This window comes from Balearica regulorum, chromosome 5, assembly GCF_011004875.1.
Source record: "Balearica regulorum gibbericeps isolate bBalReg1 chromosome 5, bBalReg1.pri, whole genome shotgun sequence".
Lineage (NCBI taxonomy): Eukaryota > Metazoa > Chordata > Aves > Gruiformes > Gruidae > Balearica > Balearica regulorum.
Window position 1 is genome coordinate 11,007,616 of NC_046188.1, and position 14,822 is coordinate 11,022,437.

A 14,822-nucleotide genomic window follows, 5' to 3' on the forward strand; every position below is an offset into this window, starting at 1 on the left:
CTCGGACATTCACATCATGTATCAGTTCCTGATCAGGCTAATTCTGCTTAGTTCAAATCTCTAGAAAGAGCAAACCATGCTACACAAAAGACAGAGCAGGATGCCAGCAGAACCCTTGACTCTTACCTCCCACAGATGAAAGCGTGGTGTTGGAGGTGGGAGAGAGAACCTGTCCTGAATGGTTATTCATGTTTTTCTTTGTGAAAAGTCTGATATTATTTTTCAACAAGCCCAATACCAAGTAACACAGGAGACTTAAAGCAGGATTCTCATCCAGCAGCCTCAAAACAGTAGAACAATCAGGGTCCGATTTCATGAACAGCAGCTCACCAGCAAAACACGGCAGGAAAAGCCTGAATTTGCAAGTAGTCAGGGCAGCAGATTTGAATGCTTTATATTCCCAAGCAGTATCCAAACATGAAGACAATAGCACAGATAAGTGCATATAGAGAGAGCAACAGTGAGCTTTATTTTCTTCCAAGAGTAACTCCAAGAACTGTGCAACGCAAAGTGATACTTTGTGTTTGGGCTACGTGTTTTAATGCATGGGTACTGAACCACAAAATTACATGATTTAACAGGGAATTGAATAATACAAGCTTTTGCATGTGAACTTTTGAGTTTACTATTACCTGCAGATCCATTATTTACTCAGACTTTGCAAGACATGGTGTGAGCAGCAGTAGTAACCCGTCAAAATGATGACACCAAAACATTTAGTTTTTAAGAGGCTGAAAAGCAGTGAAAGAAACAGGAACTCTCTGCCCAGATGGAATTAAATGCTTGACTCCTTGTTCCATCATATAAAATGTATTGCGCTAAAAGAAGGAAAGAACAAGTATGCTTTCCTGTGCTGGCTCCAGAATATTTAAAGACTACACAATTTTCCGAGTGCTTACTCCTGCTCCGCAGTCTGATTTGTGTTTTGGAACCACTGATCTTCCTCAAATAAAATAAAGTAAAACAAAACAAAATAAAACAAAGCTAAGCCTTCTAAGGTGAGTTTACAATTCCATGCTATTTTGCACAGCTTTTTATTTTTTAGGATTTTTCTAGCTTTTGAGATATGGAATTACCATGTTTTGAGTTTCTCTCAATTTTGCAGAACATACCAGTTAGAACCTTAATTCTCAAAATAATCACCACAATTTGAAAAGGAAACAAGGACTCATAGTGCACAACTCACGCTAAAAATCAAAGTTACAACACATATTCCAAACTTTCCCTAGGCCACGGTGTTGGCACCAGTTAGTTAAAAGCACTTCTGTATTCAGTGGAGTCTTCAGTGAAGACGTGGATCTATAAATACTCCACAGTGCCTAAGCGTGTTCTGTTTTTCTGTTTTCAAAAGATAATTTAGCTGCATCCAGTCTGTTTGCCAAGTACACCACACAGCAGGCATCTCCTATATATACCAAACAGAAACATCCTGTAGTTGAACAGATGTAACCCAGCTATGCCTTCACAGCTGTGACAAGGTTCTCCTAAAATCCATGCATTTCAAAAAAAAAAAAACTGGTTTTGTGATCAGTCTAAACTTTGTGACCTAGTTACTGCCAAAAGCAGCCACACACAAAACACGAACTTACAACGTGGGAGAGCAATCCTTCTCCTTGCTTGGAGGAGCAGAGTTCAGAGCTACAAACTGTCCTTTCCACTTGAAAATCTCTGTCTACAGGAGCCGAATGACTTTTCAAATGAGAAACAAAACTCATTTAGGAAATGGGCAGATTTCCAGAGAAACTGTCACGAGGTGACAAGAATGCGTGTCACACAGACAGAAGTGCAACCGCCGCACTGCGGAGAGGAAAACTCTCTCAATCCCACCAAGGAGCTACTATATTCATCAGATCTGTAAAACAGACCAATTGTTACCAATTTAATTACAATCCTCGTTGCTAATAGCACTATTTTCAGCTGAAAATTATTTTGCAATTATTTTATCACCAGAAAGCATTGCATACAAGCCCCCTCGTTTTGCTAATGAGAAGGCACTGAGTCACCCCATGTATGACAAGGACAGAATTAGTTTCTTTTGTAAATGAGAAGATTTCTACCTCCCAGGTGATTCGTCTTTCCAAACAAAGAATCTGACACACATTCAGTTGCAGGGGGTTATATATATTACTATTAATGTTATGAAAATAACTGTGCATCAGAGCCTGATAAGTTTAGCTGAAAATAGTCAATAAATTATTTAGTTCACAAAATGTCATTATGTGTGGGGTTTACTTAATTGAATAGAATAATTTATGGTAAAACCTAGAAAAAAGATCAATGCAGATGGCTTGTGAGAATGATTGAGTTTCAGTGAAGGCAATTTGATTTTTATCCCTCATTATAATAATGTTAAAGGGAAAGCATCAACTTTGGTAAAAATCAATATTTGATGAGTGCCTAGGCCATGAATTTTAACTAGAGGTAGAACTGAGGTAGGAATAGGTGTAAATAATTAATAACTTCCATACCCTGAACAAATAACTGTTTTGTTTTGAAACAAATGCCTATTATCCTGAGATCCTTCTGTTCTCATAAAAGATAATTTAGTAATGACTGTTTGGTTTTTAAATTCTTTCTTAAAATTGACAAATGATCCTTAAAGGACTCTTGCAATGTATTTAATAAAAGATTTTAAAAGGCAACAGAAAGCTAAAAAACACAAACATCTTCATTTTCTCAGTGAAGTAACACATTTCTCATTTTTCGCTTTCTCTTTACGCTAGAAGAATATTTTTCACTTTCCCATCAACAGCTATGATGGCTAGAGATGGACCGAATAAAAAAAAAAAGTACAATGTCATGAAAAAATAAAATTGTAAATTAAATCTGAACACAACCTTGTAAATGGACTTGCAGCTGTCAGAGCTGTGCTATAAAAGCAACCTGTAAAATCTGTTTAAAGACCAATCTTACTGTGAAACACTAGCCATGCAGAATTATATTTGTAGGAGTTTTTTAAAAGAAAGCACGATTGTGTTGGTGTGAATGTAGTGTATATATTTTTGCTGTGTAAAATATTTCCTCCCCTTCAACCAGAACCCAAAAATATCTCTGAATTTTCTAATAAACACTTTTTATCACTGGAGCGTCCAAGAATTTTGAAAGTGTCACAACGTGGTCCTCTCCTTCCCGGTATATTGGGAAATCTCCTCTCCCACTGACACCACACAGCACTTCTGCACCTACATGGATTCTCTTACACCATCCTCCATGAGTTCAGATGAATAAAATGGCTCATTATGGCAAGCAAGTATACACGTACCATCATAAAGGAGAAAAATGCCTAATTAGTCCCTATTAACAATGCAAGGCTCTTCAATTTCTTTTTTACAGAGCCAGAGATGCAGGGCAGAAACTTAACACCCAAACTGTGCCTGAAGTGGTTAGAGCCTCTCAGGTGGTACCACAAGCAACATACACTTCTACATTCATGAAAGAGTGAAGAAAAACCATGATACAGACCAGCAGCTGGTGGAGTGAAGACCTTTAAGAAGGGAGCACCAGATTCAAGTAGACTCAAATTCCCACTTTGTTTACTGAGTCACATAGACTTTGCTGGGTTTTTTTAACTACAGTAGACAACACCGCTTGACAGATCTCTACATATGTGCACATGTGATTTCATGGGTCACACACCACTGATACTCATTAGACTCATTGCACCTTCCATAGGATCCAGAGAGACCGTCACAAAGAAAACTGACATCCTTCAATAGCTTTCCAGCAAAGTAACAATTGGCTTGACCTAAGGATTCAACAGGTCACTGATTTTTTTCCATTAAATCTTTGGTTCAGGCTGAAAATACTGACTGCCATTTTCAAAATGTCATATTAATATCAATTTGTGCAATAGATTACAGAACAAGAAGACACTGAGAGATAATAAAAGATGGAAACCCTGCACACTAGAAATGAGGTTGGGAGGCATACTGCCATCTTTGCTCCACATTGTATGTAAGACTGCTATTTAATGTACTCTGGAAATGTTCACAGTAGAAGTTTCCTCTTATCACAGAGGAACATCCTATACGTGGGCTTGAAAGGAAGCGTTCCCCACAGCAGGGATTATAGGTTAGAATAATAAAGCAACTTCCTGCAAGGCTTGTGAATCTTCTGTTCCACACTCTGAGTTTTATGGATATCATCTACTTTTAACATTTACTTTTAACACTAGATCCCTTTTAACATTCATTTCTCAGCTCAAACTTCCTTGCCATTGTAGCTAGATCCAATATGGGATTAACGCAGGCACCACAACATTTAAAAACATAAATCAATTAAGCAAAGGTCTTACTACGCAGGCAATATGACACAAGCAAGAACTCTAGTAAACCCTATATTACGTCTTCAGCTAATTTTGTTTATTTCCAGCATCCTCCTGGCTGTGAGTACTGTCACTCCATTTAAATCAGCCTTTTCTTGTGTTGAATAGTTTCTTACCCTGAAAGCAGAGCTCTGCAGACCACTGGTTGAGGAAAGGTGCAAACTTCAAGTAATTTAAATCTATCAGCCAAAGCATGCACTCATTTACATGAGATTACACTCCAAGCCACTCCACAGAAATCAATTCACACCTCTGTTACTTGCCATAGAGTTGCATCAAGAAGTGACAAAATTAAAGTGATGGGAAACCAAAGCTAAATTTCATCCCTGAATTTATACTTCTATTGATTCAGGCCAGGTCCAAAGCCAAGTTTCCTAGAAATATGTCCATTTCTTTTTAGTGGCATTGAATAGTTTTGGAAGGGGTAGGCTACAGATACATTAACATTTGCCAGATTTAGCTCAAGAATTCAGTTACTGTATATCAGCTAGGACACCAAAGTTTATTCTTTATCTTATCTAAAGTGGGTAGCATCACGTAAACAACACAGAATAATCCTGAGTGTGTGGAGGGAAGGAGTATATTCTGGAACTAAAAATGTTCTAGTGTTTATGCTCATTTTGGAAGTAGCAACAAAAGCTCAGCAAGCTCAGGAGGTCCTCTGCCTCCCATCTTGTCTGCTGCCCTGCACCTAGGTGCATCCTTTTCCAATCTGGCATGCTGGAGCTTTTCTTCTGCAGCTGAGTCTGTGGGGAAGCAGGCATACAGGTGTGCCTTGACTCACACAGCACTTCTACTTTGTTTTCTTGCCAAAAATACTGAGGAAATCAGTTGCACAGAACGGCCTGCAGAAACCTATCTAGGAAGTTTCCTTACTCCTTCGTAATTTTACACCCTCCATAACATTTTGATCCTTAAAGACAGTAACAGTAGTTGTAACCCCACTGTAGCAAAGCAGAAAAATAAGTCTTTCTTGACCAGTTTTCCTCTGAGTCCCAAACTTTTGCAGGTTTTCAGTGTCAAGAATGACAGCAAGAAGCCCTGCACCAGCAGAGTCCCAAGGCAGCCAAATATCGACCCCACAGACTTGTAACGCTTCACCTCTGAGTGGCACAAGTAGAGAGAAGGATACACTGCATTCGAAGCGTAAAATTCAGTCTTCACTCTGTCCTAAAAAAGTTTAGGCTACCTGAAACAGCCTGTGTTGGGTTGTGAGCAGAAGGGTAAACAAGCCCACAGAGCTCCATGTTTTCTCATTAAGACTTGAGATAACTCTTCTAGAGATTAATTAAATATTGCTTATATCACTGCAAAATTTAGATATTGGCTCTAAAATAACCACCTGAAGGAAACCCCAACTCATACCAGGGCCATTTTGAGATCTGAGGGCTACGTAGCCCAGTTATCACCAGCCCTGAGTCAAGCACAGATCAGCCAGAGCAGAGCATCTGACTGCTGAATGTGCTGTCTTGGACTGACTTGTGAAGCAAAAAATATTAAGTCAAACTTGGACAAATAGGATTGCTTCTCAAGAGTATGGACCAGCATGACACAAGTCTGAAAGCTGCAAACAGGTTTGAGCTTGAATTTATTGTTATTCAAGTGGAGCTTGAATCTCGGTTGAAAAACCTCCTCATGGCATTAAACACCTGTAATCACTCTTGCACATGCATAATCCTCTCTCATTCTGAGCATGTTAGACATTTCATCTGTGCCAATCACCCCAGTAACATGTGTCAATCACACAAATATTAACGGGTTTCTTAGCTAGTGAGGAATATATTCTAAACTGTCACTTCTTTCTTAAAAGGTGAAAAGACTAAATCTATAGCTATTTTTACTTTGATAATAGAACTAGAAAACAAAATGTTTAAGTTCATCTTTTTCTTAACAATTGAGATGAGGCAAGGACCACATAGCCACGGTTAGCACTAAAGATAGCTTTTCCTGCAAGGAAGTAAAAAAATTGAACCCTCCTATATTTTGTTGCATGACTACAATGCTGATCATGAAACGTGTAGCATTTTAACAGGAGGTAACGTATCATAAAGCAGTTTCACAAGCAGGCCTCCACCTTAGGCTTCCCCTTTGGAAGGTGTACTCCACTATATCCATTGCAACCTTTTGGGAGGTTGAAGAGTTAAAGTGGTTCCTAATTCACACTGAAGTCAGACTTCCTTTTGTTACCAGAAAAATTAGACCTCAAGGCAGATACTTAAAGATGTTAACTCAAGCCAAGAAAGACTCTTGCAGACTGTGACTCAGTTTCTTGTTGGAAAGGTCTCCAAGAAGCATTTTTTTCTCGCGTGACTGTAGAAGAGAGCCTAATACAGAAAATTTTCCTGGACAACATTGTCTTTTATAGCTTCTTTGGCCATAAAGAGGCCTTTTCGGACTCTTCAGGGATCTGCCTAGTAGAGTACCAAGGGGCCCAAGAAAGCTGATTAGTATTCAAGGATCACCTCCTCCAAGCTCAGGAGCGATGCATCCCAACAAAGAAGAAGTCAGGCAAAAACACCAGGAGGCCTGCATGGCTGAACAAGGAGCTCCTGGACAAACTCAAACACAAAAAGGAAGCCTACAGAGGGTGGAAGCAAGGGCAGGTAGCCTGGGAGGAATACAGAGAAACTGTCTGAGCAGCCAGGGATCAGGTTAGGAAAGCTAAAGTCCCGATAGAGTTAAATCTGGCCATGGATGTCAAGGGCAACAAGAAAAGCTTCTATAGGCATGTTAGTGATACAAGGAAGACAAGGGTAAATGTAGACCCTCTCCAGAAGGGAACAGGAGACTTGGTTACCCAGGATATGGAGAAGGCTGAGGTACTCAACTTTTTTTGCCTCAGTCTTCCCCAGCAAGTGCTCTACCCACACTGCCCGGGTTGCACAACACAAAGGCAGGGACTGGGAGAATGAAGAACCACCCACCGTAGGAGAAGATCAGGTTCAAGACTATCAGGGGATCTGATGAAATGCATCGACAGGTCCTGAGGGAAATGGTGGATGAAGTTGCTAAGCCACTATCCATCATATTTGAGAAGTCAACACTAAATCTTTATCTAGTCTAGTGAAGTTACCACTGACTGGAAAAGGCAAAACATAACCTCCAGTTTTAAAAAGGGAAAAAAGAAACACCCAGGGAACTGCAGGCCAGTCAGTCTCACCTCTGTGCCCAGCAAGATCATGTAGCAGACCCTCCTGGAAACTGTGCTGAGGTACACAGAAAATAAGGAGGTGATATGTGACAGCCATTATGGCTTCACTAACGGCAAGTCATGACTGACAAATTTGGTGACCTTCTACAACAGAGTTACAGCGTCCATGGATAAGGGAAGTGTGACTGACATCATCTACCTGGACTTGTGCAAAGCCTTTGACACCGTCCCACACGACATCCTTGTCTCTAAATTGGAGAGACATGGATTTGATGGATGGACCACTTGGTGGATAAGGAATTGGCTGGATGGTCACACTCAGAGTTGCAGTCAACAGCTCAATGTCTAAGTGGAGGTCAGTATTGGGACCGATGCTGTTTAACATCTTTATTGGCAACATGGACAGTGGGATCGAGTGCACTCTCAGCAAATTTGCTGACAACATCAAGCTGCGTGATGCAGTTGACATGCCTGAGGGAAGGCATCCATCCCATCCAGGGGGACCTTGACAGGCTTTAGAGGTGGGCCCATGCAAACTGCATAAAGTTCAACAAGGCCAAGTGCAAGGTTCTGCACATGAGCTGAGGCAATCCCAAGCACAAGTACGGGCTGGGTGGAGAGTGGATTGAGAGCATCCCTGAGGAGGACTTGGGGGTTTTGGTGGACAAGAAGCCCAACATGAGCCAGCAATGTGCGCTTGCAGCCCAGAAAGCCAACTTGCTGCATCAAAAGGTGTGTGACAAGCAGGTCAAGGGAGATGATTCTGCCCCTCTGCTCTCATGGGATCCCCACCTGGAGTACTGCATCCAGCTCTGGGGTCCCCAACATAAGAAGGACATGGACCTGTTGAAGAAAGTCCAGAGGAGGACCACAACAATGATCAGAGGGGGTGGAGCACCTCTCCTATGAGAACAGGCTGAGAGAGTTGGGATACCTTGTAGCAGCCTTCCAGTACCTGAAGGGGGCCTTCAGGAAAGCTGGAGAGGAACTGTTTACAAGGGCATGGAGTGATAGGACAAGGGGTAATGGCTTTAAGGTGAAGGAGGAGAGATTTAGATTAGATGTTAGGAAGAAATTCTTTACTGTGAGGGTGGTGAGGCACTGGAACAGGTTGCCCAGAGAAGCTGTGGATGCCCCATCCCTGGAAGTGTTCAAGGCCAGGTTGGATGGGGCTTTGGACAAGCAGGATGGGGCTTTGCACAACACCTGGTGGAGGGTGTCCCTGCCCATGGCAGGGGGGGTTGGAACTAGACAATCTTTAAAGGTCCCTTCCAACCCAAACCATTCTATGATTCTATGATATGCTTTCGTGAATACATAACCAAATCCACAGAGACAGGACTTTTGAAATTCCCATTAGATGCCTAGATAGCTTTAGAAACATGTCCAAAAACCATTTTCTCAACCTGTTGTCCAACATACATTTTTAGTGCATTGGCTTGGCGTACCATTATTAACTTACTACTCTGTTTGGAAGCCCTCCAAGCAATCTGAAATGGGGCTACAAATTCTGATCTGCCTAAGTCCACAAACTTAAGTCTCAGAAGGATTTAACTGCCATGATTTTAATAATCTTATTAATAACCCATGATGAATTTGTGCCCATTAATCCAGAAGTTGCGGGAAGTACAATTAAAAATTCTGAGCATATGATACAGCCTGAATATATTATTCAAGCACCCATTCCCATCACTGGCATAATATAAATCACATAACATGAAAAATACACCAAAAACAGCTTTAAAAAATTCAAATATCTAGAAAAAAAACCCTCAAAAAGCCTCATAAAATATTTTATTGTACAAATAAAACTCTTTCAAATTGCTGATATTTTTCTACTAAACATCAAATCTTAATTGGTGTGTGATTTCTAATTTTTACATTAAAGTTTGCATAGATTTCTTACCAAGAAATTTGCTGAGGTAATGGCGTTACCTTACACCTTTGACATTTCTGGTTTTCTTCATAGTATTTTTTTTTAAATGGATTTATATTCCTTATTGATGATATGAAGGTACATTGTCCTTTTTATTTTTCTTTTATCAACTCCACATAATGTTCCTTACAAGTAATGTAGAAAAAAGTCTGGGCATATCCCAAGAAATAATCTAAATCATAGATCTCTTAAGAGTAATGCCATACTTTACCTCAAGCAATACCACATGCAAAAGTGGACATCTGATTGACAACCATATTAATTTTTAATGCCAGTATTTGCAGTTTTAGCTCTTGCACCAGACATTTTGATTATAATATACTGTTCAGTAAAGGCACTTGTCACTCAAAAGGACAGAAAAACGCACACAAAAAGATGGAGTAGGTATACCAAGAATACAGAGAAGTGAAAAGAAAGAACCAACATTTCATCTTCCAGTATGGATCACCACAGAGACCAAGCTGTGGAACAGAGCTGGCAAAATAAACACAGTTCCATTCAGAGAACAACAATGCCTGTTTGTTCAAATAAAAACCAAAAACACAAGAACAGAATTATGCAGGAATGTAGTAGTGACAATGATACCCAGCCCTTTTTCTTTCAGCCTTGTTTTTAATGGCAGTTTGAACAGGCTATAATGTTCTATGAAGTACATTTCACATTGTATAGACTGTATTTTATGTAGTATAGACTGAACACATACACACTCTATTCACATATTTGTCAATTTTATGCTTTGAGGTAGCTTTACATAATGATGTTGGCTGAGATTTTCAAAGGCAGCTTGAAGATCACAGTCTTAATACGCTGCTGTGATTTACTTTCTGGTTGTCTCAGGGTATATTTTGTATAAAAAGTGGAAAGCCTTACCAGCTCATATGTTGCAAGGTCAAGAAACACTTAATATGCAAGTGCAGGAAGCATTAATGCCCTGAGATCATTTCCCTGCAAATATTAATAAAGGGATTTTTTTTGTTTGTTTCTGTCAGAGGAGTTGCAAAACCTTATTGAAGGGATAGAATTTAAAGAAGCAACAACAATTCTCACTCATCCTCTCCACACTTGCATTATAGGGTACTATAGACTAAACCACTATTGCTCTACTCACTACCTTGAGATTGCTTTCAGCCAATGACCCACTTAAACAATTTTTACACTATTGCTTTTAGAGTAATTCTCCCAAATCAAACCTGTTCTGCTGCAGACAGGCTTTTGTGTTGAAAGGCATCTTCTGAAGTAGTATTTATCAAAACCCGAACAAATGATAGAACAATCTAATCAAAACACTGAAATGACTGCCTGAATGTATTTTAAAAATCATAACCTAATTAGAACCGAATTGATTTTTCCGTTAGCATGAAATTAAAACTAATTTCCCTGCACAATATTTACTCTAATATTCCCCAGATGCAAATACAGTCTCATAAAACATTTCATAAAAAAGGTTTTATAATTGTTTCCTGATTTTTTTCATTACATCATCAATTGTATTTATCTTTCTAAACTATCCTTCTCGTTGTCTCTCTAGAAAAGGGAAGGGAGAGATGATGAAACATCTCTGAAATTCTTTAACTGCTCAGATACCATGGCCAGATAAAGAGGTATTTTTCAGAGGATCTAGTCTTTCATTTCCTTTCCTAGCCAAACCTGCTCCTGAGATGACTTCTCCTAAATTAATGTTACACTCAGGCTGATAGACAGCAAAAGGTGGCAGACGCTCCCTGTTCAATTTCTTTTAAAGAAATGGGCTAGAAAAGTAGATTTGTCGCCAAAAGAAATTCCTCTGTCATCCTTCAACATATTCACAGTTTTCTCATTCAGTGTCACGTCTACCGCCCTAGGCTCTTCCTTTCTCTTTGCCACAGAAAAAGTTCCCGAATTCCTGCAGCGTATGGCAGCTTGTACGTCGGGAAATTGAACAGTGAGACACTACCTCACTCAAGCACAGACACAATCAGATTTATAGGACTATAATTTCATTTTCTACGATGGCTGTCTTAATGAGGAATGCATGTTTCTATCCAACCAGGACTATTCCTAATGTAATATACTCTTGACCTTGAATTGGATCTATCTGACCAATGGCCAATCCTAGGGAGTCCACCTTCTCTAAAGCCAAGACAATGAACAAAAAGAGCTATATAAATATCAAGAAAATTGTCTAATTGCCTGAGGAAGACAATGAATTATAGAATAGCCACCTCACAACTTTTTCAAATTTACATACCTATGTATGGAAGCACATTAACTTTTGCAAACAGAAAGACGATTCCCAAGCAAGTAGCTCCAATGCAACACTATCACTGAATATTAAATATCTTCCCTGTTCGTCTCTATTTCAATGGAATATGCAGTGTTCAAAAGAAAAGTTAATTCCCAGAAAACTCTGGCTTACTGTCTTTTCAGGAGATGCCTTTTCTTTTGCCATTAGAGAGAACCAGATGCCTTCCTTTGTGTATATAAACCATTGATTTGTGAATGCAGGTTTTCTCAACCTAAAGGAGACCATATTGTGTCATTTGCTCTAATACACAAAATAAAAGCCTTCCTTCTGATTATCCTTCCTTATTATAAAACTGCAATGGCAGCATCTCCCAAGGCAGGTCCGACGAGACAGTCAAATAAAAGAAAGGCAACACCCTTGTGGTGGAGACTTTTCTGTACTTGGACCACAGGGTCTCTGGACAGAACCTGGTAAGATTTTTTACTGTGCAAGCATATGGTTCATCAAGCAGAGACAGACATGCTTATTTGCTGCAATACAAATAAGTAATAAACGAAGTTGAGGGCTCGGGAACTTTGATTTCAGTTCACACTTCTGCTACAGACCTTAGGGAAATCATTTCTTTCCTCTTTGACTCAGCTCCCTGAATGTAAAATGAGGTTAATGATATTTTTATCATATCCTTTGTCTGATTCATCTACTCAGAATTCAAGTTTTCGGGGGGGGAGGCAGCTCTCACTGCATAATTCTACAGTAGCCACTGTAACAAGGACAAAACTCTGTTAGGGTGTCTGTTCTCCTCTGTCACCCATATAAATATGATAAATCATCTACTATTAATCATCAAGACTAAAAAAAATTATCACCTCACGAAACTGTGATAACAAAATGATTCCAGCAATATCCCTGCCATTTATCAAAAAAACAAGTCAGGACTGCATTGGTTGAGGAAAACATAAGCTGACTGATCCAAGAAAAAACTTCCATCAGCAAAATATGAATCCGACAGAGTGGGGAAGTTCCCATTCTGACTCTCTGCTTTTGCATTTCTTCTCTATGCTTTCTTGAAGGAATTGATAAAAGATGACAACTCACTACAGAATTATTCTCCCAGATATATTTTTGTGATTATTTTCTCTTTTGAGGTGGGTTCTGCAGGCTATAAACACAAGGAGGCTTGTGCAGAGAAGTAAAAAAGCTAGAATGCCTGGAATGGCAACAAAGTTTTAAACATAAAACAGACAAACTTATTGTTAAAATAATGTCCATGCAATGAATGAATTTGAATATGCATATCTCCCATTTAAGCACTTGCTGTAGTGAGAAAATCTCCCTCTTGAACCAAGCTATGCTGAATGAATAAATTTCAGGAGCAAGGTCCTGCCCCTCTCCTTCTCTTCCAAAGGACAGTAACCTAATGGTTAGATTTCTTTAACAATGATGGTAGATGCTACTGTCTAGTCTACCCTGCTTTGTTTTTTAAAAAAAAAAATATTAAAATCCAGTAATACTAACAAGTATGCAAGTCTGCTCACCTGCTTTGGAATCTCACTGGCACGTGTGTATTTCACTGCAAAACACCAGCTAGTTGTGTGTTTCTAGCATTCAGCCAGCCAGCAAAGTGCTACACATTTTTGTCTCTTTGCACAAATTCTCTCATGTTGATGGCACTGTTTGGCAGGCCATTAACTGAGCCTTCTTTATGTTTATTTTCTTTGCATTTACAGGATGGTGCACATAAACCTACATGTATTTTCCCAGGTCTTTGCCTTTAACACCAACTTACTACACAGCGCTGAAACCTGCTGCAAATTCTCTGTGAATCGGCTGGCCTGAGTCTCTCACAGGTCCGTGCCAGAAACCCTTCCTGTGAAAGCAGTCCCGAGGAAACTGGCTGTCAGCTTTAAAATGTGTATTACAATCCAGCACCACAAAACAATATTGTCATCTTGGATAAATACACCATCATTTAAAAATCCTTTGACTATATTACCAGCTAATCACACACTCTGGTCCAGCTTTGGATTACATTAAACCCATCGTACTGTCTGCGTTCACTCACAGTGACTATCATAAAGATATTCTTTTTTCATTAAATATATCATTGAAAGAAACACTAGAAAACAAGCCATAGGATAAAGTAACACAGAGGAAAGTTATTACAAAAGATTTATCTTCTCAAACACATAAATATGTATATATGCATAAAGCAAAGCTGGTTCTGCAGCCAGCCCACCGAGTGCTGCGTCTATGCACAAAGTCTGAGATCCAGCAATGGGAAGAGGCGGCGGCTGGGATTCATGGAAGCTCACCTAACACACAGACTCAGTGCATAGTCTCTCCAAAAAGGAAAAATGCTGGTGGGTGACACTAAGCCGGAATGCGAAGCCGGACCTTCTTCTGTGTTTGCGTCTTGCTCCTCTGATGAGGCATTTAGAAACAGCAAAAAAAGGAGAAGGGGCTGTCCCAGTGCTACCAGCTAAAAGCTCTGTCCTACCAGCTGTGGTAAGGGATTTGAGAACATGAAACTGAGCACCGGTTCACACGAAAACTTAGATATCAAGCTTTGCCCTCTTCAGTAAATGTATAAAAATTATAATAAATGTGGTTCTGTCACTGCCATCTCTCCACAATTTTGAAGTGTTTATTATATACCAGATGTCATGTGAAGGATTTGGGTTTCAAAGTGACATGAGAGACTTTGGAACAGCGTGAATTCTAGGACAACATATTGTGTGTGTCTGTAGCTGTCATGGTAATGATAAGAAAGGGCAAGAACGCAGAAGCGCTTGCTCCTCTCCAAATATAATCACCATGCTCAGAAATTCCTAAATAACAGCCTTGAATCACTTGTTGGGGTGAACAGAAATGGTAATCCTTGACTGGCCTAAATTAGCTCAAGACCACCACATAGGAAACCTGTCACGGAGAAAGCTGACAGCTCCAAACTGCGAGGCTGTGTGTCTCATCTTACATATTCATCACCCGAGGTACCGCTCAAAATCCCAAGCAACAACTGCGCAGAAGGACCAGCAGCACACGTTGGAGCCCGCCACTCACAAGCGGTAAAGAACCCAGGGCAGTTGTTGCATGAGGAGAAGGACTTTCAGAGAAGGACAAGCAGTGTGAAATTAGGAAATTAAGGAATTCAATGAACAGGGGAAGAAAACACTTTAATCTAGAGATT

At 39.8% G+C, this 14,822-nt stretch overlaps 1 long non-coding RNA gene across 1 annotated transcript in view; it reads right to left on the reverse strand.

Moving 5' to 3' along the window:
* LOC142601901 (uncharacterized) overlaps positions 1 to 14,034 on the reverse strand; it is a 75,258-nt gene extending 61,224 nt beyond the window's left edge. The window contains exons 1-2 of the long non-coding RNA XR_012835474.1: positions 13,948 to 14,034; positions 13,422 to 13,502 (exon numbers count right to left, since the gene is read on the reverse strand). This is a non-coding gene — a long non-coding RNA (uncharacterized LOC142601901). The remainder of the gene's footprint in view (positions 1 to 13,421; positions 13,503 to 13,947) is intronic.
* Positions 14,035 to 14,822: the final 788 nt, after the last annotated feature.